The sequence below is a fragment of the Poecile atricapillus genome, chromosome 26, assembly GCF_030490865.1.
Source record: "Poecile atricapillus isolate bPoeAtr1 chromosome 26, bPoeAtr1.hap1, whole genome shotgun sequence".
NCBI lineage: Eukaryota > Metazoa > Chordata > Aves > Passeriformes > Paridae > Poecile > Poecile atricapillus.
In genome coordinates, this window is record NC_081274.1 from 4,986,005 (window position 1) to 5,013,271 (window position 27,267).

Sequence of the window (27,267 nt, forward strand, 5' to 3'; positions counted from 1 at the left end):
TCAGAGTGTTGCATGGAAATAGATGATTATGGCGAGACTATAAAGGGACTAGCTGCGGAAATCAAGAAAGTGGCACATGTGCCAGTTCAAAAATGGAATTCTATTCTACAAGCCTCTTGGTGGGACCAAATTTTCGGTCAAAGGGCTTGGTGGAAAAAGCTAGTGTTCTTTATAGGATGTTCAATAGCCGGAATCATCTTTGTGCCTTGTTTAATTCCTTGTCTGGTTAGGCTAATACAATCTGTAGTGCAAGGAATGCAAATTGCCGCCCTCCCAATAGATCCGGAAAAATCACAAGATAAAAATGCCCTTCTTTCTAAATTACTGGTTTTAGAAGAAGAGAAAGAGAGTAATAAGGCATTAAGGGCCTTAGAAAAATTTGAAAACGAACATATGCTGACCACTAAAATTGACAATTAAACAAAGAAAAAATGATGATGGAAAAAGGAGTAAGAAAAGGATACTTTTCTTTAAAAGAAAGTGTGAAAATAACGAATTTTTAAATGTGATAAATTATTAAGTGGGGGACTGTAATAAATTATGGTTGTATTAAAAATTCGGAGTGTATATAAGAAAGATATGTTTTGTAGAGACAAAACAAAATATAAAGCATGGAAAAGCCTCCCCCAAAGTGGGATGAGGCTTTTCTCCAAGGAGTTGCTGATTGCCAGCAACGCCCAAGATAACTAACCAAAACCGGCCCATCAACCCAAACAAACACACAGGACACGGACCATCAGGAAAACAATGACACTAGCTCGGGAAATTATCTACCTCCGAACCCAAGCAACACCCTGCGGATTCCAGTGGGTAGAGAAACCTATCAGTAGGAAAAAGACAAGTTCCAAAAGAAAGACTTCGCCAGACTTAAACATTTCTGTGTTGAAAAAGCAATCAGGGGAAACAAAGGAGGAAACCCGGCCGAGATACCCATCGGCACCAGCCCGGATTCCACCACCCTGTCATGAAAAACCTAACATTGCAACACACAGAGTCTCCTTTGCATATGAGGAGATTCTGGCCGGACACGAAATAATGTCATCATTCTATGTCAGGAAATCCATTCACTGGACAATCAAGGACACTTGGTGAATGGAACCTGCCTGGAATTTTGGCCTGAGGACTTAAAAATCCTATAAATCCCCAATCCTGAGAATGCTCAGACGTGGATTTGGGAAACCTATACCTCCGGTGTAGACCCCTGTCCACCCAGCGCTGCGCTGTTCTTTTTATTGTGGGTTTTTATCGCTGTTTCTACTTATTATTGTTTATTAATAAATTTCTCTTGGATTTTATCCCAAAATTGCCTTTGCATTTATAACAGTGGCTTTTCACCAGTCCAGGGGTTTGTAGCTATTATTTGCAACAGCAACTAATAAAATAAGACTTGCTTTGCAATTTTGTGCACGGGCATCTTCCAGCACCCATGATGTTCTTGGCAACGAGGATGGGATACCCAGAGCACAAAAACCCATGGTGTTTTGAGCACGTGTGAGTGAAAAATGGACGCATGTTTGAGTGTGGGTAAGCGAACAGGGACAGGGTTTGGGCAGTGGAGTGTATGGTTGTGTAATATATGTTGGTATAATTTGTGTTTTATTGTACACATATAAAATCATGTATAAAAGCATGTTTTATGTAAAACAAAAACCACAAGCAACTTAAGATTTCAAAAGCAGCTGCTGGAAAACCAGGAATTTGCAAGAGAATGACCCAGCAATTAAGATAACACTGAGAAGAGCTGGGTCCACCCAAGCAAGATAAGCGCTCTAACGACTCGGTGATTAATGCCTGATACCGACCTGATCTGATTCTCCAGGACCATACATCTCAATGTCGGTTTCCCAAAAAAAACTACACAGACTAAAAAGAAAACTCACCACGATTCTACATCTCAAAGCCTGCTTCCCGAAAAACCACTCAAACTTCATCTTCTTCTCAGAAAACTTGTTATAAATTTGTATTGTGATATTGGCTTTCGCAGATGAATATTATATGTTAAATACATTTTAGCTATGTATGTACTTTTTTCTTGTTAACAAGTTTTAAGCTTAAAAGAATTTCCTAGGTACAAGGTGTCCTAGTTTAGGGCAAATTAGGGAGGAAAACTCCAAATGGGGATTTCCCCAGGGAAATGCCCCTCCTCACTTTCTGGTCCGGGAAAAGAAAGAAAAAAAAATTCTTTGGAGAGAAGTGGAAAAAGCTGTTTATTTAACAGAAATTGAGTAATAGTAAATAATAATAAAACCTCTTGCTGTTCGATGGGATGGCAAGTTTAGGAAGAAAAGTCCTTTTCATGTGGTGAACGGCTCGCTCAGTTTCTTATCAGTCCCTCCGGCGCTGGAAAGTGCCAAAGCCCAGGCCCTGGTGGGCCACAGGCGTGAGCTCCCGGGGTTTGGCTGGGTGTTCAGTCCAGAGCAGGCTTGCACAGATCCAGGAAAAAAGGGAAAAACAAAGGTCCAGGGAACTCCTCTGCCTCAGCTAGCTAAAACTAACTAAAAGCCAGGGAGAAGCTCTGTCCCGCTGTCTGTCCGTGCTGCAGACAACACAGTCCAGGAGCGAGATGTGTGGGAGTTATATTTTCTTTAACACAAACTGCGGCTTCTTCTACCCCCCTCTCTTGCTCTCAGAGCCAGTCTTAAAGGTGCAGAACTTAATATATAACATAAATCAGACGATTGGGGATACCAGTATCATAAAGTCACCCCAGGACATTCCACCCCTTATCCCCATATCGTCAACTTATTATCAAAATTAATATATATATATTTTAACTCTACAACACATACATTATATACAGACAAGGGAATTAATTCATGATCTTCACTCAACCATCAGATCTCCCTGAGGTACACATTGTGTTGTTCCATCTTTCTGCATTATCCACCATGTGCAACCCGGTCCCTGAGCAAAAACAACCCCACGAATGGGATTGTCTGCACTCGAAGTAGAATTGATCCAAACTGTCTTTCATAACAAACCTCTGAGGTGTACTGCTGGGACTTTGTCTCCGTCTACTATATGTAGAGTCTCGGATTGGGCTGGTCCTGCTCGGTTGGTGGAACCTCCGGTGTTAACTATCTAGGTGGCCTTTGCTAGATGCTGCTCCCAATTTTTAAAAGATCCCCCACTCAACGCTTTCAAGGTAGTCTTTAACAGTCCATTGTACCTCTCCACTTTCCCTGCAGCCGGTGCATGGTAGGGGATATGGTACACCCACTCAATGCCATGTTCCCTAGCCCAGGTGTTTATAAGGTTATTCTTGAAATGAGTCCCATTGTCTGACTCAATCCTCTCAGGGGTGCCGTGCCTCCAAAGGACCTGCTTTTCAAGTCCCAGGATGGTGTTCCGGGCAGTGGCATGAGGCACAGGGTAGGTTTCTAACCATCCTGTGGTGGCTTCTACCATTGTGAGCACATAGCGCTTGCCTTGGCGGGTTTGGGGCAGTGTGATGTAGTCAATCTGCCAGGCCTCTCCATACTTGTATCTGGACCACCGCCCACCATACCAGAGGGGCTTCAACCGCTTGGCCTGCTTGATCGTAGCACACGTCTCACAGTCATGGATAACCTGAGAAATACTGTCCATGGTTAGATCCACTCCTCGGTCTCGTGCCCGCTTATAGGTGGCATCTCTACCTTGATGACCTGAGGCGTCATGGGCTCATCGAGCTAGGAACAACTCTCCCTTGTGTTGCCAATCTAAGTCTGTCTTTGACACCTCTATCTTTGCAGCCTGATCCACCTGTTCATTGTTTCGGTGCTCTTCATTAGCCCTACTCTTGGGGACATGGGCATCTACATGACGGACCCTCACAGACAGTTTCTCTACTCTGGTGGCGATGTCTTTCCACTCATCAGCAGCCCAGATTGGCTTTCCTCTGCATTGCCAGTTGGCCTTTTTCCACCTTTCCAACCATCCCCACAGAGCATTGGCTACCATCCATGAATCAGTGTAGAGGTAGAGCTTTGGCCACCTCTCTCTTTCAGCAATGTCCAGGGCCAGTTGAACAGCTTTGAGTTCAGCAAGTTGACTTGATCCACCTTCTCCTTCAGTGGCCTCTGCGACCTGTCATGTGGGGCTCCATACGGCTGCTTTCCACTTCCAGTTCATCCCTACAATGCGACAGGAACTATCAGTGAACAGAGCGTAGCGTGTTTCTTCTGCTGGCAGCTGGTTATACGGTGGAGCTTCTTCAGCCCGTGTCTCTTGTTCCTGCTCCTCTTCATCAGTGAGACTAAAGTTTTCACCTTCAGGCCAGTTTGTAATTATCTCCAAAATCTCAGGGCGATTTGGGTTTCCAATATGGGCACGCTGCGTGATGAGGGCGATCCACTTGCTCCATGTAGCGTCGGTGGCGTGGTGGGTAGAGGGAACCTTTCCTTTAAACATCCACCCCAGCACTGGCAGTCGGGGTGCCAGGAGGAGTTGTGCTTCTGTGCCAATCACTTCTGAGGCGGCTTGGACTCCTTCATAGGCAGCTAAGATTTCCTTCTCTGTGGGAGTGTAGTTGGCTTCGGACCCTCTGTAGCTTCGGCTCCAGAATCCCAGTGGTCGGCCTCGAGTCTCCCCAGGCACTTTCTGCCAAAGGCTCCAGGACAAACCATTGTTCCCAGCTGCAGAGTAGAGCATGTTCTTCACGTCTGGTCCTGTCCTGACTGGGCCAAGGGCTACTGCATGAGCAATCTCCTGTTTGATCTGAGCAAAGGCTTGCTGCTGTTCAGGGCCCCAGTGGAAATCATTCTTTTTTCGGGTAACCAGGTAGAGACGGCTTACGATCTGGCTGTACTCAGGAATGTGCATCCTCCAAAAACTTATGGCACCTAGGAAAGCTTGTGTTTCCTTCTTGTTGGCTGGTGGAGACATTGCAGTGATCTTATTGACGACCTCAGTGGGAATCTGACGCCGCCCATCTTGCCACTTTATTCTCAGGAACTTGATCTCTTGAGCAGGTCCTTTGACTTTGTTCTTCTTGATGGCAAAGCCGGCTTCTAGCAGAATCTGGATGATCTTTTCTCCTTTCTCAAATACTTCCACTGCTGTGTTCCTCCACACAATGATGTCATCAATGTACTGCAGATGTTCTGGAGCCTCACCCTTTTCCAATGCAGCCTGGATCAGTCCATGGCAGATGGTGGGGCTGTGCTTCTACCCCTGGGGCAGTCGGTTCCAGGTGTACTGCACTCCCCTCCACGTGAAGGCAAACTGAGGCCTGCATTCTGCTGCCAAGGGAATGGAGAAAAATGCATTAGCAATGTCGATAGTGGCGTACCACTTCGCTGCTTTGGACTCCAGCTCGTACTGGAGCTCCAGCATGTCCGGCACGGCAGCGCTCAGCGGTGGAGTCACTTCATTTAATGCACGATAGTCTACAGTCAGTCTCCATTCTCTGTCAGACTTGCGCACAGGCCAGATGGGGCTGTTGAAGGGTGAGTGGGTTTTGCTGACCACTCCTTGGCTCTCCAGTTCTCGGATCATCTTGTGGATGGGGATCACAGCATCTCGATTTGTTTTATATTGTCGGCGGTGCACCGTCGAGGTGGCAATTGGCACTCGCTGTTCTTCCACCTTCAGGAGTCCTACAGCAGATGGGTTCTCTGATAGTCCAGGCAAGGTGTTCAATTGCTTAATGTCCTCTGCCTCTACAGCAGCTATTCTAAAAGCCCACCTGAGTCCCTTTGGGTCTTTGTAATAGCCATTTCGAAGGAAGTCCATGCCCAGAATACACGGGGCCTCTGGGCCAGTCACAATGGGATGTTTCTGCCACTCCTTCCCAGTCAGGCTCACCTCAGCTTCTAACAGAGTCAACTGCTGCGATCCTCCCGTCACTCCAGCAATGGAAACAGGTTCTGCCCCTACATGTCCTGATGGCATTAGGGTACACTGTGCACCAGTATCAACTAAAGCTTCGTATTTTTGTGGCTCTGATGTGCCAGGCCATCGGATCCACACCGTCCAAAAGACCCGGTTTTCCCGTGCCTCTTCCTGGCTAGAGGCAGGGCCCCTCTAGCACTGGTCATCCTCTCCTCCCTGGGCATACATGCTAGAGGTTCCTTCAAGGGGATCATCCTCTTTTCTGTAATATCTGGCAGTTTCGTCACGGGAGGTTGAGGCTACCTTCACTTTAGTGGAACCTTTCTGGTTACTGGTTCCCTGCCTGAGTTGACGCACTCGTGCTGCCAGGGCAGAAGTGGGTTTCCCATCCCACTTTCCCATGTCTTCCCCATGGTCACGTAGAAAGAACCACAGCTCAGTTCGTGAGGTGTACCCTCTCTCTCTAGCTGGGGGACGTGGGGCTTGGAGTTTTGGGCTTGTGACCCGCACTGGTGCCATATGGGAACTGCTCTTCCTCATCTCTTCCCTCATTTCCCTCATCTCCTCTTTGAGTTCCTTAATCACAGCAGAAATTTTAGCCTGATGTGGGCCATGGACTATACTGTCATAATTTCTAAGCCTGGTGGCAACAGAACCCACCGTCTCTCGGCCGTTATCGGCATTAATCGTTGCAATATAGGTGGTGTAGTCACGTGGCCCTAGATTTGCCAGACTCCACAACATCTGCCCAGTGCACCTGACTTTGTCGGGGTCATTATCATGCTGTCCACCCCTTCCAAAAAGGACCTTTAATATCGCCACTTCTCTCAGCTGTTGGATCCCTTCCTCAATGGTTTTCCATTCCCTTCTATGATAGTGCTCCTCCATTCTCTCTCTATGGACAAACCTTTCTCTTACACTCATCAAAAGCCGCTCCCAGAGGGAAAGGGGCCCTTTTTGACGAATATCTGATTCACACCTGAGTTCTGCGTCAAGGGTCCCACATTCCTTGCCTCACCACCATCCAGCTGCACGCCTGTACCCATAAGGTCCCAGACCCGAAGTAACCAGGTGGTATAAGGCTCACGCCCCCGCCTCACAATGTCTTTTTGTAACTTACGGAGACTGTCATATGTCAGAGACTCAGTAATGATTTCAACTTCTGGCTCCCCTGTGGGTTGTGAGGACCCTCCTTTCTTATTCTTATCAGCAGGGTGCTGTGATTTCATCTTAGACTTCCTCGTTTCCACAGGGGCAACAGCTGCTGGCTGTGACTGCCCTTGTGGTTCAGCTGGAACCTGGACGGATGTAACATCTGTGGGTTCCACTGCTGCACCATCAGACTCTCTCTCTTTGGGGCAGGGGAAGGGTTTCCCAGCAGCTGAGTAAATGCACTCCTTTAGCATCTGGCTCATCTCATGCATCTCCTTCACCAGCACCCCCACCCACCCTGGGTGGTTCATTTCTGAGATGGGCTGTGGGGCAGGGGCAGGCTCTGGAGCAGCACTCCCTGGGGCAGGGGCAGGCTCTGGGGCAGCACTCCCTGTATCTGGGGCTGTGCCAGGCTCTGGAGCACCACTCCCTGTCTCTGGGGTTGTGCCAGGCTCTGGAGCAGCACTCCCTGTCTCTGGGGTTGTGCCAGGCTCTGGAGCAGCACCCCCTCGCTCTGGGGCTGTGCCAGGCTCTGGAGCAGCACCTCCGGTCTCTTTCCCTTTGTCTCTGAAGGCTAGGTAGAACAGGCCTATCAGCAACACCAGCCACTGTATGATGTCATTAGCATTCAGAGAAGATTTTAGCCCTTTGAAAACTGGCGGGGTAGGCCCAAGGAACTGGGTGAAAGGTTGGGAGAAAATTTCCCCAGCTGTCTTTTTCTCCCAGTAGGTACCATTATTAAAGTAACCTGAAAACCATCCAGTTAGTGTGTGACAGCTCTGAATCCATGAGCCCGCCGTCCAGAGGACGTTAAACATCCATGAATTCCTCACCTTATCAACCCACAAAACAAGCTGGATAATAGCCACAGTAGCCTTAGTTATAGGACCCATATTTAGGTAAGGTGCAGCAAATGGGAGAAATATAGCTGTGACCACATGGCCCACGAACCTGGGTAAGCTAAACAACATGGTTCTACCTAACAAGGTTTCTAAATCCAGCACACAAAAGTTAGGTTACTTAAGAACTGTTATTCCTTTTTTGCCCTTTTTGTCTCAGTGCCCCACGTTGGGCGCCAAAATCTGTCTTGGTTCTAGAAGACAGGTGTCTGCTAGGGAGAGCAGGAGCCTCCCTTGGGATGAAAGAATGTAGACCCCCTCCCTCCGAATTATTATAATTTTGAAATTAAGGGGGTTTTCAGGCAGAGATCTGGGGATAGGAATAACAGTTCTTTACTAGTATAACCAGGTAAACAAACAAACAATAACTACAGCAATAACAAGAAAACAGAACCAGGGACCCCGGGACAGCTTTCTCGGCTGAGACGGGATGGAGGAGAGGCTTTGTTTTCACAAACCCCTCGGGCAGTCAGTCCCGGTGCTCCTGCAGGGCTCTGAGGAAACAGTCAGCTGGAACAGCAGGGACGAGCTGCGATCCTGGGCTGGTGGATGAGGTGTATCAGCAGCTCCATGGCGATGCCTGGCAGGACAGCGGGTGCGAGGCCACCAACCAAGAGGGGAGAAGGAGAAGAAGCAGCTCCGCGACCCAGCGCACGAACGTCCTTCTTCCCCGAAGCTGAGGAAAAAGCCAGCTAAAAACTGTCCCCACCCTCCTTTTTCTGCCCCCTTCCCCCACCACCCTGGGCCCGGCTACTCTTTGTCCTTTGTGAGCACCCTTAAGTACCGGTAGTTAGGTTTCCCAGCACATAATGGGTAAAAATTCCCACCTAACCCTCAACATTAGTCTACTAATTAGCCCTCTGTTTTCTAATCTTTAGGCCCAGTGCCTAGATTCATTATAATTTTGTTCCATCTCAAGGCCATTTTGGTCTTGAGACACCATTTATCTTCTAAACTACATCCTGCACCTTAATTTTGAAATGTAACATCTGCAAAGGGGTACATCTGCTATATAACACTGATTCTTGATAGTTTCTAATAATGACTTTAATAACAGTTACAATTTAGTTAGCATGAATCAATTCCATTTATTAGACTGGGAATGGGGAACCCCTGCACTTTCATTTCCGGGTGAAACCCTCTTCCCGGGCACAGAGACCCCCTTGAATGTTCATTTTCGGGCACTGGGAACCCTGGTACCCCCTTCCCCAGCCCCAAAAACCCCTGCACCCCCTTATCTGGAACCTGGAATCCCCTGAACCCCCATTCTCGGGAATGGAAACCTCCCTGAACCCCCATTTCTGGGCACCGGGACCCCCCTGAACCTCCATTTTCAGACACTGGGACCCCTTGAACCCCAGAACAGAGGAAGGGACCCCCCTGAACTCCCATTCCACTGCAGCAGGACCCCGTGCACCCCTGTATCCAGGACTGGAACCCTCCCAAACCCTCCATCCTCACACCCTGGGACCCCCCTGCAGCCGAGCCAGGGACCGGCCAAAATGAGAATGGATCCCCCAAAACCACAGCTCTTCCTTTTAATCAGAAAAGGGGGAGATGTTGTGGTGTATTTTTGTTTAAAGTTTGAAGCTGTTTGTATAAGTGGTTTGTTCTGTTACCCCCCTGCTTTGTTGGTTTAACCCAAAGTTATCTCCTCCCCTGCCCTGCCCATCATTGTATCCCAACCCCTTTTTCCAGCACCTTCCCTATCAATCTTGTCCACCCTGCCCCTTGTTCCCAAATGTTCCCTGTCAATCCTGCCTTATGCCAACCCCCTGCTTGGACGTCCCCTTTGGAAATCCCCTAATCCACAGCACCCCATTGGTCCATGTGTCCTATTCCCCTCCCCAGGATATCCCTCACTGGTTGAAGTTTTGTATCCACCCCTGGACCCTCCCCATATATAAATTGCTGTACACTTGTATTCTGTGTCTTCTGCTCCTGGACCCTTGGGAGATTAAAGCTTTCACTGAAATACAATACCAAAACCCCCCCATAAAAATACCTTCCCCCCATTCTTGCCTCCACACTGTGTCTGACAGCTGTTAATTGCTGTAGAGCATTGCTCTAAGCCACACCTCGAGTCATCCTGCTCCCGAGGTGTGTCCCACTCCCGGCATGGAGCTGAGGAAGAGCTGAGGGGCCTTGGCACCACGTCACACCCAGATGATCCCAGTGTGTCCCCACTCTCACCCAGTGCCCTCCAGCATGTCCATCTCGCTGGTGCCCTTGAGCTGGAGCCAGCAGCTCCTGGTGCTGCTGGAAACCGCCCCCGGCAATGCGGGCTCAGCTCCAGCTGCCAGGTGGAGCACGTCAGCCTGGAGCACCCCCTGAGCCGGCACTGGGGCACGGCCCGGCCCCCACAGCGCCGGGGGCAGCGGGGGAGGCACTGGGGGGACCAGAGGGGGACTGGGGTGTGCTGGGAGGAACTGGGAGGGAGTTTGAGATAGACTGGTTTAAACTGGGGAAGGGATTGAGGTGCTTAGGATGGCTGGGAAGGGGTTTGAAGGATGTTGGGGAGGGTGGGATGGGCTTCTGGGGGTTCTGGGGGACACTGGGAGGGAGTCTGGGGGTGCTGGGAGTCACTGGGAGGGATTTGAGTGAGCCTGGAGGAGCTGGAAGGAGATTGGGGATTGGAAAGCAGGGATTGGGATGAGGTTGGTTGTGCTGGGAAGAGACTGGGAGGAGTCTTGATGAGTCCTGGTGGGGCTGGGAAGGGACTGGGAGAGGGTTTGGGGGTCCTGGGGCAGTGGGGGGAAATTGGAAGGGGGCTGTGGGATCCTGAGAGGAACAGGAGGGGCTCTGGTGGGTCCTGGGGAGGCTGGGAAGAGACTGGGAGTGATTTAGCAAAATTGATCCAGTTTCAATATCAATCTGTTAATGGAGAAAAAACCTCTCCAACAGTTTAAAGTTACAAAGTGGATGTTTAATCACAGCACTGGGTGAGTGAGGGAGTCACTCCTTAATACACACTGCAAGTTGACAAAAGATTCCAGTGTCTATTTATTTACAAAAGTCTTGAAATTCCAAAATACTAATACATATTAATATTAATAGATATGCATAATGCTAAACACTTCCCATTCCCCACTTTGGATTAAAATGCAGTGTAATCAGTTTAAAATGTCATTATGCCTGCGTGGTGGGCTCCCTAATTTGAGGAGGGGGTCATTTTGGCAAGGAGGGGTCATCAAGAGATGAAGGAAAACCGCTCTTCCTCACTCTCACCTTTCTACCTTTACAATGGTTGACATTACAAATGACATTTGGTACAATTCCAATTTCCTTCCTTGTGACGTTTAAATGGGTTTCCAGATGTAAGGTCTGTGATCTTCCTGAACCCGTTTATCAGTTTCTCTTTTCTCATTATAAGCACAGCTGAACAAACATACAATGAAAAGTAATTTTTTACCTAAGTCCGAGATTCATTATCTCAAATCCTGCTTCTCACTTAATCATTAACTCTAACTACTTCCAGCAAGGCCGATCTCTAGCTAAGATCTCCAATTTTTCTAAAATACCTGATTTTTTAAAATTAGTGACTCCAAAGGAGGTTTCAGAGGGTCCTGGATAGGCTGGGAGGGACTGGGAGGGTGCTTGGAGGGGCTTGGGGTGTCTGTGAGAAGTTTTGGGGGTCCTGACCTCTGTAGACCCCCCAGGGATGCCATGAAACGCTGCCCACAGCAAGATGCCGAGGGGGATTGGAGTTTCCGTATTGGGCTTCGTCTTCCTGGCACTGGGGCTCGGCTTCTGCCTGTGCAGGAAGGTGAGGGGGGGTCCCGGGGGTGGTGTCCTCCCCCCCCATAGAGGGTGTGTGCTCCCCTTGGCCCCCCAAGTCCGGTGTCACCCCCTTTTCTCTGCCCACAGAGCTCCTGAGGCAAAAGGTTCTCAAGGATTTAAAGTCAACAATTCCCACTGTCGGTCTGTATCCTGTTGGATTTTCTTTCCCCTGCTTTCATCCAGGTGCCCACAGGGAGCCAGGAAGATGTGGAGCCTCCCAGCCAGGTGTCTTCCCAACACGGATCACCAGGACCACGGATCACCAGGGCTCTGCCCAACGGGGGTCACTGGGGATCATCCAACGCCGATCCTCCCATGGGGGATGGAGCTGGAGCAGCGCACGAAGCTCTTCCCGCACTCGGGGCACTCGCAGGGCTTCCCTTACTGGTGCCTCCGTTGGTGTTTGGTCAAGTCAGAGCTCTGTGAGAAGCTCTTCCCACACTGGGGACACTCGTAGGGCCTCTCCCCACTGTGGATGCGCCGGTGGACGGTGAGGTTACCGTTGCGGTTGAAGCCCTTCCCGCAGTCAGGGCAGCGGAAGGGCCTCTCCTCTGTGTGAATCCGCTCATGTAGGAGGACATTGGAGCTGGTCCGAAACCTCTTCCCACACTCAGGACACTCGTAGGGCCTCTCCCCACTGTGGATGAGCTGGTGTTTTCTCAGGTCAGAGCTCCGCCCAAAGCTCTTCCCACATTCCAAGCAGGTGTAGGGCCGTTCCCCTGTGTGGATCACCTGGTGTGTCATCAGGTTAGAGATACTTCCGAAGCTCTTTCCACATTTTCCACACTCATAGGGCTTTACCCCAGTATGGATCATCTGGTGTTTGCACAGGCTGGAGCTGTGGCTGAAGCTCTTCCCACATTCCCCACACTCGTAGGGCTTTTCCCCAGTGTGGATCCTCTGGTGCTGGAGCAGCTCAGAGCTCCACCTGAAGCCCTTCCCACATTCCAAGCACTTGTGGGGCTTCTTCCCCAGCTCTGAGCTCTGGCTGGATCTCTGGCCGTGTTCCTGGCACTGGGGGGATCTTTCCTCCTCGCAGCTCCCTGGGCTGGGTTTGCAGCCCCTCCTTGTGCGGGATCTCTGGGGCTTTTCCTCTTCGTCTTCCATCTGGACACAGTTTGGGAATGAAAATTCCTGGTTAGGTGGAAAAGGAGAGGAGAGCGCCTTGGACTGGGGTTTCGTCCTTGCCCAAGTTCATCTCAGATATTCATTGGGCATCTTGTGTCTGTAACAAAGTAAAGGACCAAGATTCAGCCCAGACATCAAAACAATGATGAAAAACTACCCAAGCACCAAATTCAGGCAAAACCCCCTCCAGAATAGAAAGATTCAGCCCCTGCAAAAAAATAAAGCACCAATATTTAGCTCAATGAAGTTCAGAAACACCAAGATTCAGCCCCATCAGAATCATGGATCCCCTCCCCAGTCACCTCCAGGGCAACACTCCTGGGACTGCACATACAGGGAGAGTGGAACCTTGTCCTGCTTCCTCTTCCTGCTCCTCCTCCTCCTCCTGTAGCCCTATTCTTCCTCACACTCCTCTTCCTCCTACTATTTCTCCTTCTCCTGCACAGTCCCACCTTGTCCTCCCATGTGCATCCTTTGACAATTTTGGTCTTCATCCCTGCTTCTCCTTCCCTTCTCCTCCTGCCCCCAGGCCCAGCACCCACTGCCGCCTCCCTCTTCCCCCCCAGTCCCACAGCATCCCACCGCAGGGGCACGGATGGAGCTGGGCCAGCTCGGCTTGGGGCAGCGCTGGGCTCTCGGCCGCTTCCGCCCGCACTCGCTCCCCACTGCAGCCGCTCCCGCCACCACAGCGCGGGGGGGCCCGGCCTTGGCGCTCCCCCCTCCCACCTCCCCAAATTCCCCTCAAGGGGGGCTCCAAGGCCCGGGGGGGAGGGGCGCAGCTGGGCTCCAGCTGGGGAACGCTGGCAGCTGCGGCTCTGCCTGGACACTGATGAGTCATCAGCGCCGCGCGCTCTGATTGCCTCAGCCCTGCCTGAGCCCTGCGCCTGCACCAAGGGGGGACACCCTGCTCCAGGGGGGATGGCCCCAAAACGGGGGAACCCCAGCAAAGGAACAACAACAAAGGCTCTTTACAAACTGATCCCGTCAACCTCACTGCACATCGGGCCAGGGACGTGGACATAAGGAAGTGACAGGAGGAGCCATCAGCTGCACAAAATGTTATTAATTGATGACACAGACTGCTGCTCAGCCAAGCTCCTGCTAAATTCATCAACTTCCAGAAGAACAACAAAGACTTAACGCAGCCATCAATATCATTAGCTATACAAAAGTGGGGTGCATATCAAGGGGGTATGTAGGAGGTGCATTGGAAAGTCTGTACCTCTCCAGTACTTCAGCCAATGGGGAAAGGGAGAGGGAGATGTGACCAAGAAAATTAGGATGAAAAGGAGGCTGTGTCTGCCAAAAACAGGAGAGACACCATGGAAATTGTCCCATGGCCTCTCCCTTTTTTATGAATGAAATTACTTTTACAGGACTCCTCTTTCTTCCTTGTGGACAGAAACCTCTGGGGATGTCAATTTTTCCACACACCTTGGGGCTCCTCCGCAATTCCTTCCACCGTCCAGGCCGGCAGGCACTGAGTGCAGCTGAAGGTGCCTCACCCAGTTTGGGGGATCGGCTCCCTCGGCTGGCGGCGGCACCGGGGATTGATTGGGTACCCGAGAGTGAGCAGGAGACAGACGAGGGACGGATCAGGGGGGCTCTCAAGAGTCGGCAGGGAGAGAGCACTGAAAATCTCAGCAGTGACTCCAGTGGGATCTTCGGGGAGTAAACATGGCAGGGCACCCAGGGAGGGGACAAAAGGGAAAGCCAGAATGGGGTCCCAGCAAAAGAGATGAGGATCCCAAAATATCTCTCAAGGGTCCCTTGGGAGCATGTGGAGGTCGTTTGCACATTCTCCCAGAGGGAATTAAGGACATGGACACCCAGGGGGCGGCAATAAGGGAAGTCCAGAAGGGATTTAGACAACAGGGGATGGATGGTGTTGGTGTGCTGGGAAGGGATTGGCTGAAGGGGAGTGTGCAGGAATGTGCTTAAGGCAAGAAGCAGCAGGAGCAATCTATGGGGTAAGAAACAGGATGATGGAAAAGAGGAGGAAGAGAAAAAAATACTGAGGATTGGGATGTTTTTCAGAAGGGTCTTATCCTCAGAATTTGCCAGCTGACTCAGATCCTTTGTATCCCAGTTTTCCAGGACAGGAAAAGAAGGAGGTCAGGATTTCAGGGGGTTTCTCTGAGCTGGGAGCGGCAGGAGCGGGCGCAGAGCTGCGGCACCGGGAGCACGGGCTGGGGGCCTGTGGGGAGCTGTGGGGCCGGGCCGGGGCTGTGGGGCAGCCGGGGCTCAGCGCCGGGCGCTGCCTGACCCCAGCACCCCCCGGGCAGGGCCGGCAGTGGCCCCCGGCCCCCAGGAGGCTGCGGGACGCCCCGGCCGCTGCCCGGCCCCGTGGAGCTGCCGGCCCTGCCCGCCGGGGGGGCCGCCTTTGGACACTGCGGCAGGACAGGGACCGGCTCTGGGATACGGGCTGGGGAGGGGAGCCTCAGCACAGCCAGCACCAGGAAGGAACAGCTCAGAAATGGGGATTACACCTGCAAGGATCCAGATGAACTTTTAAGCATTTTGTGCTGGGTCCCTGGAGAAAGGAAGGATTTTGCAGAAAGCTCAGCAGCTGCCACACGATGAGCACCCACAGGCACTGAGGGGGGCTGCAGCAGGGCCACAAGAAGCCCCTGCAGCACTTGCTCACAAAGGCTCAGCAGCTGAATGCAGCAAGGGATGAGCAAAAGGCCAAGCTGAAGGCAAAGGCCATGGCACAGTTCCTACAGCCCCTGAGGGATCAAGCCCAGGGCCCAAGGGGGCCCCAGCACCCAGGGGACACCCTCGGCCACAAGCACCTGGCACAGGCATTGCCCTCCTGGCCAGGGGACAGCCCACCCAAACAGCCCCTGGCAAGGAATCAGCCTTCCAGCTGCAGGGCACAAGGACACTGCAAGCACAGACAGGAGCACCCTCAGCACCAGCAAGTCCAGCCCTTGATGGACACGGATTCTTAGCGGTCTCACAGCTCCCATTCCACCAGGGACCCACCACACTGCAGCCCTTGGGAACATCCAGGGTGGCTCTGGATCCAGAGGAGACCTTTCCTGATGGACACAGGGGCCTCTCCATCCACTCGGAATCTTACACCTAAGGGGGGAAAATTGTTAAGGAATATTTTAATTAAGGCACTAAGTGGGAAAGATGAGTGGGTGTGTTTGATTCAGCCACTATTAGGAGATGGGGGGGATAGGTTTGAAATGCAGGAATTTTTATTTGCTCACAATTGTGATTGTAATTTACTGGGAAGGGATTTGATGGCTAAATGGGGAATGCAAATTAATGTTGCAAAAGGTGATACAGAGGCTGGTTCTGTTCTACCTCTGTGTCAAATGTCTGGCAGAGCCTAGGCTGAAGTGAACCCAGAAGTGTGGGCAGCCCCAGGGAAATTGGCAAAATTAGATATGGAGCCTCTCCAAATTTCCCTGAAGCAGCCAGGACAAGAGGTGTCGAAAAGCAATCCCCTGTTCCAAGGGAGGGAAGGAAGGGCTCACAGCCTGTCTGGGAGTCCTGCTCAAGGCACGGCTTGGGGAGCCAGGGATGGCTCCCTAGAATGCTCCTATCCTGCCAAACAAGAAATCCAATGGAATCCACAGAATGCTGCAGGACCCAAGAAGAAGAAATGAGATGATGAAACCGAGGCACCCCACACTCTCAGATCCTTCCACCATCCTGAACCAGGTGCCCTCCTCACACTGCTGCCATTCACAACTCGATGCAAAAGATGCTTTCTGGGGATCTGCCCACTCCCAGAGGATGCAAACAGAATTCTGCCTTGGGCTGGCAACAAGAGGTAGAAGGGAAAATGCTCAAGACATGGACGGTCCTTCTGCAGGGATGCACGGAAGCACCGGCCTGATTGGGGCAAGCCTTGCAGGAAATATCAAAGGAATTGACCTCACCCCCAGGGACTGGCTTAATGCAGGATGTGGGTGACTTGATCCAGTCAGGAGGACAAGGAGAAGAGGTAGAGGAAGCCTCTGTGAAATGGCTTCATTTTCAGGCTAAAAACCAGCTTTGAGTATCTGAAAATAAAGAAAGGGCAAATGGTGGAGAAAATGCTTAAATATTTGGGACCTATTTTGACTGAAGGCTTGTGGTGAATTGACTCAGAGAGGGTCCAGGGAATACCAGAAATAATGTTTCCTAGGACTAAAAAGGTGCTGGAACAATTCTTACAATTAACAGGGAATTGCTGGAGCTGGACTGAGGATTCTTTGCTCTAGCCTGAGCATTGTATGAGTTTTTTAGCCCCAGATACCCTCAATGTTATGGAGTGGACACAAGAAAGAAAACAAAACTTAACAAAATGAAAAAATAAAATGATTGATGCCCCAGCCATGGCTCTTCCAGACTCAGAAATCTGAATTGGAAGGGAATATTAAACAGGCCACCCCTGAGCCTGCACTGAAGGCAACGCAGCAGCAGCCAGGGCTCCCCAGCGGGGGAAGCCTCTGGGCCTGCCCACAGATCCTCTGCTCAAATCCTCGGCCTGGCCACCCTCCTTTGCCATCTCCAGCCACTGCGGGACAATCCTTGCTCTCACTCTTGCAGCTTCAGCCCTTTCTGTGCCTGCCCTCGCCACAGCTGCTGGGGAAGGCACCGGGACAATTCCACTCTGCCTCTCAATTACACTCACACTCTGCCCTGCCTGGGATTAGCTGCTGGCAAAATAGACCAACTTGAAAATGGCTTCAAATCTTATTTCTCTGGTCACACCAGGTTTGCATTTGCCTTGGGGAAAGAAATTTTAATGTTTCTTTTCCACCACTCAGCAGAGATTAAATTAACATCTCAACAGACTGGGAATAGCCCAAAAGATTCCCACCAAGATAACGACCATCAACAAAACATCAACACCCAGCAGCAAACATCAACCAACATCCACCCCAGACACTGCCCCAGGCACAGCTGGAGACACTTGGTCTGGAAAAGGCTGAGCAGGAAATCCAGGAGTGCCCACCTAATTCACATCACAGGCACAGAAATCCGGCTGCAACAGGAAACCAAATCCAAACAACTCCCCACCTTCAAACCAATGAACATTAAACCAAAGGATTTCTATGGAGTCAGACTGTATAAATTTAGAAAAAATCAAGTCAAACTCACGTGTCATGGAATGACTTTCTCTGCACACCCAGCCTAAGTGTGGATTTAATGATTTCTGTTGCACATCCTGGCCAGAAACACGTTGTGCCTTGACTCTCTAACACTAAAGACATTGTGGGAGAGTTTTTGATTTTTCCAAAGTTTCAGTGAAAGGATTACAGCATTAGATTGTTCTTTTTTAATAATCCTGATTTTATATTGTCAGTTCAGTTTGGGCCAGGGCAGGGAGAATCAATTTTTAGGCCGAGAGAGAAGTAGGAAAAATTTCATTGCCTTGAAATTTTTTTGGGAATGTTTGTGCCTGGCTCATAGTGATGGCAAAATTTCTGTATGGGTTTTTGAATGTTCACTTTTAGACTGTTTCTGAAAAATCTAGAAGAGCATTAAAGGTGACCCTTTATCTCATAAACACTTATTAGAGTAATGTAAAAAAAATAAACCAAAACAAAAAACAACCATATTGTGGCACTGGCAAATGTGAGTCTTCCCATGGCCTCTGGGGAAGAGAAGCTTTGTTCCAGGCAGCCAGGAGAAGAGCTTTAGAAATGCAAATTAACACTGATGGCCCAAAGCCTGCACAGTGGACCAGGGGCTTCCTGCCTGCAGGAGGAATTGGAATGATTCTCTCTGCCCCTCAGCCCAAGCTCTGCCTGCTTGCACAGATGGAATTTGCACAGCTAAAGGCACAGCCCATTGTGAGGATATCTGACTCTGCAGCAGAAATTGGTTAAACTGCAAACGAAAACAGAAGATGGGGAATGTTGTGAAAACTTCACTAAAACAAGGGGGGGAGAATCATCCTTGTCCCCACTCCAACATGTGCTGTCACTGTCTATGTTATATAGGGTGTATGAGACCACTGGGGTTTATTTGCTACCACAAGTTCAGAGAAATCAGCTGGGAATCCAAGTATGTGATGATTTAATGAGAAAAAAGCCGACAATTGATGCAGCCCTGGCTGAAGGGAGCACCCAGAAATGGGGAAAAGATGAACGGCCACCAGAACAAATCCTGCAACACCATGGACCAGACTCTGGGAACCCTGATGAATTCATATCAGGTACCAGAGAAACTATTTCTCATTTCAATGGCATAATTAGATTACAGGATGTCATTGAAATAATAACCAACCAGACAGCTCCAGCTCCTGACCTTCCCCCCAGCCAATCCACTCAGATGAGGAACACAACATTTCATCATGGGATGGGATCACATTATCTTTCAGCAGAAGGAGGCAGAGTTTGTGGAAAATTAAATGACTCAAACTGCTGTTGACAAATAGATGAGAACAGATACCAAAGGAAACAAGAAAGCAGCTCATGAACCAGTCCAAACAAGGAAAGGATGGGAATAGGAAACGTTTTTGTGCTTCCCCAGCAGACCATGGGTTAAACAAATGCCAGACAGAGCTGTCCCCCTTCAAACCCACACACCAAAAATCCTGTAACTCAGGAATTCCTCCAGAAATATCTGCTAGGATCTCCCCAAATTGAGTGAAAGGGAGGATGGGGACCCCAGACTGAGCAGGAGGGGCCTGGAACCCCCAAATCTAAACACATAGGAGGAGGGGGTTGGGGATTGGTGGGATGATTGGGAAGGGGCAAAAGAGTGGGGGAAAAGAAGGGGCTGGGACTCACAAAGAATAGGAGACGGTGCTGAGAAACCCAAATTTAATTCGGTGGGGTTAGTGGATCGGGGGAACGATGAAAAAGGGGGGAGAGGAGAGGGAAAGGTGGGCTTGGGATGAAAGAAACATGGTTCCCTGTCCTGCAGCACTCGATCCCTGGAGCGATACCCTGCGGCTTGTGGGGAGGAGGATCCGCATTGGGGGGTCCCCAAGCCCCCTGCCCATCCCAGCGTGTCCATCTCGCTGGTGCCCTCCAGCTCCCAGCCCGGCCCCGGCCGCCTGCTCTGCTCCCTGATGGATTTCTCCCCTGCCCACATCCAGCTGAGCTGCTCCCAGGGCCAGCAGCAGCTCTCGGGCCACGTGCTGGCCACTGCCGTGCTCCCCAGCGGGGACTGGAGCCAGCAGCTCCTGGTGCTGCTGGAAACCGCCCCCGGCAATGCGGGCTCAGCTCCAGCTGCCAGGTGGAGCACGTCAGCCTGGAGCACCCCCTGAGCCGGCACTGGGGCACGGCCCGGCCCCCACAGCGCCGCCAGGGGCTGGCAGGACACGGAGGGCATTGGGGGCTCCTGGGCTTAACTGGCAGCCCCTCCTTGAGAACCCCTCTCCCCCTGTCCCAGCTCCCCTCATCCCCCTCTCCCAGCCCTTTCCCACCGCCTCCCGGCCCCGCTCCGCTCACCCCACAGCTCCTCGCCAGCAGCCGAGAGATGGAGGAGGAGGGGAAGGAGGAGGAGGAGGAGCGGGAGGAAGAGGAGGGGTAGAGGAGGAGCAGGAACTGCAAGAGGAGCAGCAGAGGAGGCCCCACGTGCGTCCATCGCTCTCTGGATCTGCAGCCCCTTCGCGCCGGGAGCATCGGGCCCCGCATCCCGCAGCTCACCGGGGACGGGAACCTCGCCCCGAAGGTCTTGGGCCGTCCTGGCAGGATTTGTTTGAAGGGGAAGGGATATTTGGAGCTCACTCGAAGGATCTTTGGGGACCCCTGTTCCTTTTTCTGGGCACGGGCCGGGCAGAGCGATGTTTGGGTCTTGCAGGACTCTAAAGCTGACCTGAGATGCCCGGTACCGGCAGGGGGAGGGGAGCAGCAAAAAGGGGGGAGCCCCGGGAGTCCCGGAGCCTGAAATGGGGGCCTGGAGAGGGGGGACCCCGAGAGCCGGGAGGGAGGGGAGCCTGGAGAAGGGGCAGCCCGGAGAAGGGATGAGCCTGCACAGGGGGAAGCCCTGGGACACCAAAGTGGGGACCCCTCAGAAGGGGAACCTCAGGGAGGGATTTTTTCCTCTCAGTCCTGATGCTTTGGAGATTTTCATGGACACAAGACACCTGATGACTTCTAGAGATGGGCTTGGGCAGGAGGAACCCTGAATCCTAGGTGGTCACCCCTTGTTTTTCCCCCCAAACCAGACTTCTCATGCCCAAGCATTAGATGAATGGAGGAGAAGGAGGCAGAGAGGAAGATGCTCTGGGAACCCCAGGCAACAACAGTCAGTACAATAGTGGAGGCAAAAGCATTATCACCAAATACATCTGCCCAGAGGGCAGAACTGGTTGTCCTTAACCAGAACACTAGAATTAAGTGAAGGGAAAAGGGTAAACGTATGGACTGGCTCAAAGTATGCTTTTGGAGTAGTGCATGTACACAGAGCACTGTGGAAAGAAAGAGGACTGCTGTCTTCTCAAGGCACACACATTAAACATCATGTGGAGGCTAGATTTAGAGCAGGCTGTAGGCCCATGGCCTGCCAGCCCTGCCTGAGAGCTAGCCTGGGAATTTCATGGGAGGATTCCAAACAATCCTTAAAGACAGAAAACAGCCTGCAGGTGCTGTTTGTCTGTTCCCGTGTTTTCCTTGCAGGAGAGGATCAGGGGGGTGGCGAGCCCCACTGACCAATGATGGTAATGTAGTACTTTACTAACCAATAAGAGTTTCCTTTCTGTATTTTCCACGATCTGGTCTATAAGACAAGCCTAGAGCAATAAACTAGAGATTCTCTCCTGTTCTGACTCCCTTGAGAGTCCTGTCGTTCTTTCCAGCCGTTCCCAAATAGAACGACATCATCAAGATGCAGTCCTGCAATTAATAAAAGCAGTACAAAAGCCTGAGCAAGTAGCAATCATGCACTGCAAAGCTCACCAATCAGGAAACTCCAAAATGCATGAGGGAAATCGGAAAGCAGACTGGACAGCCCAACAAGCTGCTCGAGAAGCGCAAACTGCAGTGCCATTGATACCTTTAAAAACTAATGTATCTCAATTCAATTTATCCCCAGAACCAAAATATTCAATAGAAGATGAGAAATTGGGACGCTCACTGAATGCACAGAATTCAGAAGGGTGGTATGTGACTACACAGGGACAAGTAGTGATACCCCCCTTGATAATGAGAGAAGTTCTACAAATTAAACATAATGAATGTCATTGGATTGCAGAGGCACTGATGAAATTGATAAAACAAAATTTAATTTCAGTATGGATGTTAACAATCCAAAATTATTAATGTCACAATGTGAAATTTGCTTAAAGAACAATCCAGTGGCTAGATGACAGGAACAATTAGGGAAAACCAGGAGATTATTGGCAAGTAGATTTTGTAGAATTACCAAGAACTCGAGGATACAAATACCTATTGGTAGGGGTTGACACATTTTCAGGATGGCCAGAAGCTCTTCCCTGTCACACAAATCAAGCAAAGGAGACAGTCAAGTGGTTACTGCAAGAAATCATTCCAAGATTTGGGATGTCTCTAGGAATATCATCAGATAGGGACCCACATTTCACAGCCACAGTAGTGAGGGAGGTGAGTAGGTTACTGGGAATAGCTTGGCATCTCCATACACCATGGAGACCCCAATCCAGTGGACAGGTAGAGAGGATGAATCAGACATTGAAGAGGCAAACCAGCAAAATATGCCAAGAGGCTAAATTGCAGCAGCCACAAGCTTTACCAATAGCACTGCTGAGGATTCAGATAAAGCCTGGAAGCGGGATGTCAGTCAATCCTTATGAGATATTGGATGGGAAACCATATGAATCCACTCAACCTAATCCAAATGTACATGTTACAGGGAAGCAAGAGGTGTAGAATTATGTTCTGTCTCTTGGAAAAGCTCGAGCTCGACTTTGGAGCACCCTTGTGTGGAATAGGCCGCTGACTCTTGAGAATCCAGTTCATGACATCCCCCCGGGAGATGAAGTGTACGTTAAAAGCTGGAAGGAAGAACCATTAAAAGAAAGGTGGAATGGACCCTATCAGGTACTGTTAACTACCTTGACAGCAGTCAAAGGAGCTGGACTGGATCCCTGCATACATTACACCAGAGTGAAGAAGGTTTCCCCTGCACTGTGGACTGCACAAACTGTGGGGACAACAAAGCTGCAGATAAAGCGCGTTTGATTGTTTCAAATGTCTAGGTTGCTGGTGACTGGAATGGTGATTATTTTATGGCCTTCACTGCCATCAGTAGGAATCAATGTTACCTTGGGATGTGAAATACAAAAGGATCAGCTGACAACTCTTCATTTTAGAATGAAGAGGGATGTGGGGGTGCAGCCAGAAACACAAGTGATAAAAGTCTCTAATACTATTCAGGCAGAAAATGGGATGATTAGATTAATTCAAGATTTTGCCAACATGCAAAACAGCAGCAAAATAACTGCCTGTCTGCCAATACCAAAGGCAGCAGGAGACCAAATAAATTGGGGAATTATAACATTGAAATTACCTGAAATACAAAAGAATAAAAATGAAAATGTGAGTTGTGTATTGCAAATAGATTACGAGTACCCAAATAAGACAGTGTTTGAAAATGCTGTGAAGCCAAAGTATTCATCTATATGGGATTGTCATGAAAATGGAGGAAAGTATGAACCAAAACTAGGCTGGGATGGGGGATTAGGGAATTATGGATGGTATTATGAAAAGATAGCCAAGGTCATTGAAGAAAAGATTCCAGTATCGAAGTGGAAGTGTGAAGGACAGGAAGGAAAAGATCGGGCTGAAGCTTGGGACAGTGCATGGTCAATGAGTGGGCTTCAGAAATTCCAATCTATGGCAGATAGCCCTTGGTGCATTAAGTGGGAAGGCTCTGAAAATGAAACAGATCCAGGGGTATGGAACACTGCAACCAGTAGTAGAATGGAGGCAAAGTGAATTGGTGGGTATGGAACAAAACTTAGGACTGTACTTCTGATGATGAAGAAATAAAACAAATGCCACCACTAGTGGTAGCTCTGCAAATTGGATGTGCCTGCAGAGGAATCAAACATAAACAAGGTGAAATAAATGACAAGACAGGACAAGTGATCCAAAAGGTAATATGGAGCACAAGTACAATTCAGAGTCCAGGCCAATTTGTATGGGCAGAAGCGATGGCACCTGGACAACACATCTGCCTGTAGGTGAAAAAGTAAAAGAGATTACTTTAGGCCTCCCCACCTTATGCCCAATTTGGAAAAGGTCCCCATTCAAGGGAGAGCATGAACTTCTGCTAATAAGGACAAGACGAGAAGTTCAGGAAAACAAATCTGAAGATGAAGAAAGATGGCAGGAACCCTCCAGTAGTGTAAAATTTGAGTGGGCCCTGGAATCCTTGTTTGGTCCAATAGCAAATTATAACAATAGAAAGATGTTGTACAAACTTACAGGTCAGGTAGAAAGATTGGCAAGAGTTACCAAAGAGGGATTTGGAGAGCTAAATGTACAATTACAATCCACAACTAAAATGACCCTGCAAAACAGATTGGCTTTAGATATGTTATTGTTGAAAGAACACGGAGTATGCAGGTACCTAAAAGGACAAATTGATCACTGCTGCATCCACATCCCAAATGGAACTGCAGATGTAGAACACGACATTAATTAATTAAAACAAATAGAACATGAAGCACAGAAAGAGAGGGAAGATCTGACCACAAGTTGGGTAGATAAAAGTTTTGAAGGGTTAGGATGGAATGTGAGCTCCTGGATCAAATCTATTCTTGAGAGTCTGATAATCCTACTAACTGTGTTCTTAGCAATCTGGTTAATCTGTGCAGTTCTGAAAGGAGAGATAAAGAAAAGAGTATCCTGGAACCAGAAGATAATAAAGGCGCTGACACGGGACAGAGATCCACATCCGCATTTGTCATCTCCAAGTTCTCCAGAGTGTAAGAACACTTACAACAACTGTGGATTCGAAGATGAACATCAAGTATAAACTCAGAAAAAGGACTGTATATAGTGAAAGCATTACACTTATTATAGCAAAGTGAAATATATTGAATGTGGGGAAATACGTTACTATAGGGTTAAATGTTTCTGAAAATGTTTCTTAAAATCATGTGGAGGTAGGCCACAAGAATGGTTGGTATTAGGGATGGTGTAGCAAGCTGAAATGTTTACGGTAATGGGAACTGGTACTTGGGGTCTCCAAGATACCCACCCAGAGATAAGATTCAGACATGTTCGTGCAAGGATGAGCTAACTCTCATGAAGCAATATGGACAAAGTTAATGAAGCAATATTAATGAAGCAATATTTATAACGTGGTTATAGTGATTACTGCTACAGCTGAAATTGCATAAATATGTGCATTTTGGACAAAGACAATGGAGCTAGATTTGGGTTGTTGATACCCCTAGTTCTTGCATGCTTCAATAAAGCACCTGCATATAATAAGTCTGTGATTCTGTGTGTTCCTGAACGCTAACAAAGACAGATCAAAAACTTCCAAAACACCAAAACTCTGATATCCCCCCAAAATAGAAAGATTCTGCACCCACAAAAAAAAAAAAAAAAAAAAAAAAAAAAAAGAAATCACCAAAATTTAGCCCAATAAAGCCCAGAAACACCAAGATTCAGCCCCGTGAAGATCGTGGATCTCCCTGCCCAGGCACTCACTGCATGGGGGGTGAGGGGGGCAATGAGGCCGGGCCGGAGCAGGGGGTGCCTGAGAGAGGCCCCGAGCCCGGGGGAAGCCCCTGCAGAGCCATGGAAGTGGCTCCCGGCCGGACTCGGGGATCCCCCTGGCGATCCCCGCTGGAGCAGCCTGGTCCTGAGGGACTCTGGCCCCTGGCAGGGACCCCAGGCTGCAGCAGGACAAGGATTCCTGTCCCTCAGGGGGAGGCACTGACATGACCTGACTGTGACCCCCATCCCTGTGCCTCTGGGCGGGGAGGGGGACGGAGAGGGGCAGAAAGTTAAGCCCGGGAAGGAGGAACAGCTGGGGGGAAGATGGATTCCCGTAAGAATTACTTTGCTTCTCGTTTTCTTGTTCTGACATGTTGGATAATAAATCCAATTAATTTCCCCAAGTCAGGTGTGCTGTGCCCGTGACCAAGGATTGAACTGTCCCCACCCTCATCCAGACCCCCGAGCCTTTCCTTGTGTGTTCGGCTCCCCGCCCGGGGCAGAAAGGAGCGTCACAGAGTTTTGGCCTCGCTCCGGCACAGCCCTGCTCCATCCCGGACTCACCCCCAGCTCGCAGCGCCCTCAGCTCCCGGGCACCCCGAGCTCCCGGCGCTTCAGCGCAGCGGCGCTTCCTTGGCCTCCTGCCCGGGCCGGGCCCAGCGCCGGGGCCGCTCCTCAGCCCAGGCTGCCGAGAAATGGCGGAGCTCAGCCCAAGGCAGGCGAGGCCGTGCCGTGTGCAGAGCCCGCCGCTGGCTGCGATTGGCTGCTTCTGCCGTCACTCGTGGCTCTGGCGCGCGCTGATTGGGCAGAGCGGGGACAAGCCCGGCCCCGCTGGCGCCCCCAGGGCGGCCGTGGCTTGGGAGAGCCGCCATTGCCGGAGCGTCTGTGCGGGCCCGGCAGCGGCGGCAGCAGCGGCCGGAGCCCGGTGAGGCGGCGGCGGAGCTCGGAGGCGGCCCCAGCGCAGCGTCCCGGGCACAGCGCAGCCACCTCCGGCCTCCCGACACGAAGCGGGACGAGCCAGCGCTGCTCCGCCACCGCCTCCTGCCGAGGCCCCAGCGGCAAGGAGACCGCGGGCAGCCGCTCCCGCAGCGCCCTCAGCCCAGGGCCAACACGGGCCGGCCACGGCACAAGCCACCCGCCACAGCCCCCTGCCGCCCCCTCCCGGGCCCGCAGCGAGCCCCGAGCCCCCGCAGAACCGAGCGCGGCTCCCACCTGCGATGGCCGGGGCCGCCTCCGAGCTCCGCCGCCGCCTCACCGGTTGTGATCAATGAAATTACAATTTTGACAACTAGGTCACTTGGGTTAATGGCAGTTTAATTAAAAATGAATACAATTTAGTAATTTGAATAGTAATTTGATATAATAAAAGAATACAGTTTAGTAAAAGAATATCATTTAGGAAAAAATTACAATTTATATCTATAATTTGCCAGTAATTAAGTATGATTAAAGCATAAGCAAAACCGACCGGGGTTCCTCACCCTGCCTCATGTACAGAGCAAATCACTTCAAGCTAAACTGATATAGTGTATGCTTATACATATTCATTAATGCTTCCGGTAAATTTCCTCCTATTTCAAATTTTTCTGACTACGTCACTTTTCTTCACGGCACATGCTTCACTTGTTGTTAGGGGGTCTTCAGTCTTCTTTTGGGGGTCTTTTGGTGAAGGCTTCTCCTCTTCCTCATTGTCCTTCGGATAACCTTACAGGTTTGTGTGTGCGTACTAAGCATTGTGTTATGTTACTCTACTCATTAGTCTGATATTTACTGATTTTTAGGCCCAATGCCTAAAGGTGTTCTAATTTTGTCCATCTCAGGGACGTTTTGGTCTTGAGACATCACTTATCTTCTAAACTACCTCCTGTACCTAAATTTTAACA

The 27,267-nt window shown here is 50.2% G+C and overlaps 1 pseudogene; it reads right to left on the reverse strand.

Moving 5' to 3' along the window:
- Positions 1-27,267, reverse strand: part of LOC131588457 (zinc finger protein 729-like) — a 298,116-nt pseudogene that overhangs the window by 203,755 nt on the left and 67,094 nt on the right.